This window comes from Misgurnus anguillicaudatus, chromosome 19, assembly GCF_027580225.2.
Source record: "Misgurnus anguillicaudatus chromosome 19, ASM2758022v2, whole genome shotgun sequence".
NCBI classification, from domain to species: Eukaryota; Metazoa; Chordata; class Actinopteri; order Cypriniformes; family Cobitidae; genus Misgurnus; species Misgurnus anguillicaudatus.
Window position 1 is genome coordinate 10,120,602 of NC_073355.2, and position 4,966 is coordinate 10,125,567.

The following is a 4,966-nucleotide window of genomic DNA, read 5'->3' on the forward strand; positions in this document are numbered from 1 at the left end:
CACAAAGCTTTCTTGAAGTGTTGTGCTGTGTCCTTGTCGTCCGAGGGTCTTGGACCTTTGTGGATGCCATCAGGGGCCGCCGCGACGGTGTGTGCCCAACCCACCCAGATACGCTCTGTAGCGGTGTTCCAGCTGGAGTCACGTGGAAACCCCGCCAACGTCCCTGGCCCCGTAATACTCCCCCTGAGGGCGAGAAGCGAGATTTTTAGATTCCCTTCCCCATTCCCCACTTTAGTTTTAAATAATTTAAATAAAGTTTCTATTTCTATATTTTACTTATCTCTGGTTTGTCTGGTCATTGGGGTGCTTTGGGACCTCCTCGAGACAGGGGCGGTCCGCTTCTCTGGTCCGCTTCTCCGACCTGTGACACAGTCATTCCACAGCCTGTGATGTCAACGTCTTCCACATATTAAGTTCACATTGTCCATTATAAAGTTGATACTTTCAGATTTGAGAAGATCAGGAGAGCCGTTGAACACTATGGTTGGTGTGGGACCTTTGGGTTCCTGTAAAACAAACATTTCACCTTTTAAGTGCTTTTTACCAATTAACAGAAGCCATCAAATAGACTTAAAATTATCCCATAATAACACAAATAAATTATGACAACTAGGCAAGCGACACTCACGAACCAACAAGACTCATAATAATTGATGTGGAGCTGTATGCTATTTAAGGGTAAACAGAGTAATATTTTTATATTTGCATTGAATGTTACTTTAAATAAAGTGCCTCAAATGCTAACTAAATTACAGAAGACTATACCTACACTATTTACACAGTCAAGGAAGCTGGGATTTTCTTGAAATAATGCTTGCAATAACATAAGTGCAGCATTCCTCACCAGACCTACAAAGATACAAATGATTGTACATTAGGTACAGATATCAATTACAGGGACATTTTACTCAAAAAAGAAAACTCATTCACTCACTCGTTATTTCAAACATTCACAGCTTTCTTTCTTCAGCAGAACACTAACACAAAAAAGATTTTGAAGAATGTCTGTAACCGAACAACTCTGCTAGCAATTTAATGGACACAAAACCAATGCAGGTCAATGGGCACCATTGTTGTTCGATTACCATACTTTTTCAAAATTTCTTCTGTTGTGTTCTGCTGAAGAAAGTGACGACAATTTTAATTTGTGGGTAAACTTTAACTCTTTCTCAGCCAGCGTCTCTTAATTAACAAGTTTACTCTTCAATGGCAAGGAAAAAGTTTATACTAACATTATTTTCATATTTTCACCTTTACATTGACAATGCAAATAAGGCTACTTTACACTGGACAAAGAACAAGCACCTTCTGTGGTTTCCTCTCCAATGAGATTGGCGTAGAGATGTTTTTTACTTCCTTCTTTTGCACTCCTGATGATGTTTGGGGCCATTTTATTAAGAGATGTTTCCATGTTCTTCACCAAGTCTGTTCCAAACCACATTGTCATTTCATGCAGCATCTTAAAACACAAAATCTTTATATATCCACTTTCAGACAAACAAGTTCCTTAAAGTCTACATTAACTTGAGGTTGCAATTGACTAGTGATGTATTTTTCAAAACACAATGTTCAATAAAAAAATAGTGTGAAATATACAGAATTTAAATTAAATCCTCAAACACTTTACAGTCTTTAATGCTAAATTCTAAATGAAATACATACAGTAAGAATTAGCATTAAAGCTACAAAACACAGTTTTCTTTTATTTTGCTCTTTGATGAACATTAGTGACAGAAGTCAGATTTACGAGGTCCTTTTAAGCACCTTACCTTTTTGCATCAATGGGGTTTATATTTTAAAGCCAGTGACGTGTCTGACCATTTATTAACCATGGTTATCTGTGAGGGAGAGGAAAAAAAATTACACTTCACAAACCAAATACACATAAAAACCTGAACACGTTTGGTTTTTAAAACATTTGAATGTTAAATGTAAGTGTCTTAACAGCTACCATCACATTAATTAATTGTGTGCATCACAGAAAACATGCATGTATAGACTTATTGCGGATACGAACGCTGCACTGCAATCGTGCATTTATAATACAGACCAGCAGAAAGTTCTTAACTGTGGCCAGCAGTTTCCACTTTCCTTCAAGGTTTAGCTCCAACCCTGATAAAACACTCGTGAACAAGCGAAAAATACTCACGGAATATGTGTAAAACTGCGACAAACATTTACATATAATTTCCCTTCCACCGTCTTCCACCCGGTTCCTTTGACCATGCGCTTCATTGAAATAACACCCCTGTCTCGAATTTCGTCTCCTTACAACAAAGCTGTCTTATTGTGCTTGGCAATTTAATTTAAAATGACAAAGAAATAAAGCAGGACTGTAACGTAATTCATTAAAACCCGGAAAAAAATGTATTTAACAGAGCTTTTATAATGACGGTTGACGAAGCCCGTCAGTGCTTTAACGTTACCAGCAGTATTTTTTAACTGAGGTAAATATTATAAATGTAGCTAGTATCACTATTTAGCACAATACCTACTCTAACAAAAATAAATATTAACTAATTATACTAAATATTTCAGTAATATCGTTTCAAAAATGTAGAAAGTTTACTTACCTCAGGGTACAAACAAGCAGAAATGCCGAACTCCTCAGTTTGAAAAAATAACTCTCACGCCTCGAGGCTCATCTTCGCATATGGTGGTGGTCTTGGTCTGCCTCTCCACATCACCACCGCTCTGGTTTAATAAACAGAGGAATATAAACACACACACATACATAAATAACATGTTTAATATAATAAAGCTTGACGGTGAAAGATTTTATACCCTAAAATTGCCAAATTTCCCTCAGACATCACACGTAATTGAATTAAACACTATTGGGCGGTTTTCTCGGACAGGACTTATCACTGACTAAAATACTGACATCTGTTAACATATGAGTGCTATTGTTTTGTCTCAAAATGCACGCCAGTATTGTATTTTATAAGGTTTGTTTGTAAAAATGTCCCAATTATAATTAAGACGGAGTCTTAAACCCTGTCCGGTATTATCTTAACTAAAATAACTCCACTTTAACTCGGACACATAACATAACACACACTTTATGTCGGTCACATAACATAACACACCTTTATATAACTTATATGTTTACAAAAACGTCGAGTATTTGCGTCTTTGCCAATTAATATAGTCTAAAATTAACATTTATTTTCAAACACTTACCTGACGTGACCTTGAGGAAACGGCTGATGACTTGTGTCGTTGTGGGAAACAGTGAGTGATTCCGGCTGTTACATGCGGAATGATCTCAGATGAAATGACCTGTGATTCAGATCCTTCCGAGTTAAGTTAAGACATTTTAAATTAAAAACTCACGCACATACTGTATATACACACACGCTCGCGCGCGCACACGGGTACACACACGGGCATATTTAGAAGTTTTATTTAAGATTGTTATGATATTGGGACTATTTCTCCACCCGCTCCTTCAGCTCTGAAGTTCAAATTCGCATGCAGTCCGGTTATAACAAATGTAAAAGATATGGAACATCACTCAACAGCAATATCAATTAAGTGCAATCCTAAAATATGATTTAAAACATAACCCTTTCATTGTTAAGTATGAGAAATTAAAATGAATTAAATCGCAGAGCCAGCAGTCTGATGGGCTTGCCGAGGAGGGTGTGAGCGCTTAAGTGTCTGTGATTTTCTGGAGCTCATATGGAGCTCATCTACGTCCGAAAGTGTCCGAGCACATTTTTAAATAGACGCTATCTTTATTAACCGACCGCATATTTAAACTTTAAGCACATACATTCATGCATGAACAACTCTTACAATTACATTTTGTGACCAAATAACAGTAATATTATGAGCATTTTTTTGTCAGGAAACATAGCTGTCATAAGTCCACATATTTACCTGATTTGTCTTAATTAGTTCAGTCAACACTAGCCATTCTGAATGTTGACTAGATTTGAAAATAACCATTCATTTAATATTTTAAACACAGATCTTCTCAACTAGCTCAAACAAAAAAATTGGTTTAACTTATATATTTTTGCCCGTCCAACATTTCATTAGTTGGATTTTTTACAGTGTACACTAAATATTAGTAGCCTATTTGTTGACTCTCTCTTTATTTGACCACAACCTATTGACACAAAAAGGTTTGTGAATGAGTTGTGTAGGTTTGTAAATGAGTTGTGTAGGTCTGCAATTATTGTGTAATTATAGAACCATTTTAATAAAAATGGTTCTTTGCCTTCCAAGGGTTCTATATGGAACCCGTTTTTTTTTGTAAAAGGTTCTATTAGCCAAGTATAGAACCCCACGGTTCTATATAGAACCTCAAGGAACCTTTTTTTTAGAGTGTAGCATCTGAGGTTGTTTTATTATACTCTACCAATCATTAAAACATTTGATCATAAATAAATGATAAAGACAACAATGCAAATACAAAAATGCTCTATGAAAGACACTGTTCTGTAAGACTGCTGTAATGCTTTAGTTTTTTTTTTTTTTTTTTTTTTTTTGCTTAAGCGAGACATCATAACTTCTGATACAAATCTCAACAAGGGTGACAGTAAATGGTAAGAAATTTGCACAAGTTTGTCATGTCACAATGCATGATGGGAGTTATGAATGGGTTTTATACAATCCTGGTACCCAGCATGCATTGCGGCATGAAGCTTTGTTGTTGATTGTCACCATGATTGTGTTTTATAGGCTGATTGTTGATGTCTCAGTGTGTCTGAATGACACCACAGATTAGATTTCGGTGAAAAATATTAACTCTTAAGGCTATATGGATTTCATGGGGTGGACCGAATATAAAATTATACACTTATATACAGTGATTATTTTTTTTGTATGAGATCATTGAATCACAACACTTATGTTTTCATCATAATTAACATTGTAACAGTTTAAGACTTCATTTATCTCATCTTTCTCTGCTCTAACAGAAGTGTTTAATAAACGCACGGCCACAATGAGCAGA

General features: G+C 35.9%; 1 long non-coding RNA gene across 1 annotated transcript; it reads left to right on the plus strand.

Moving 5' to 3' along the window:
• Positions 1–221: 221 nt before the first annotated feature.
• On the plus strand, positions 222–2,217 carry LOC141350992 (uncharacterized). The gene is made up of 4 exons (XR_012359133.1): positions 222–363; positions 449–508; positions 1,303–1,502; positions 2,099–2,217. It is a non-coding gene; the product is annotated as an uncharacterized lncRNA (long non-coding RNA).
• Positions 2,218–4,966: the final 2,749 nt, after the last annotated feature.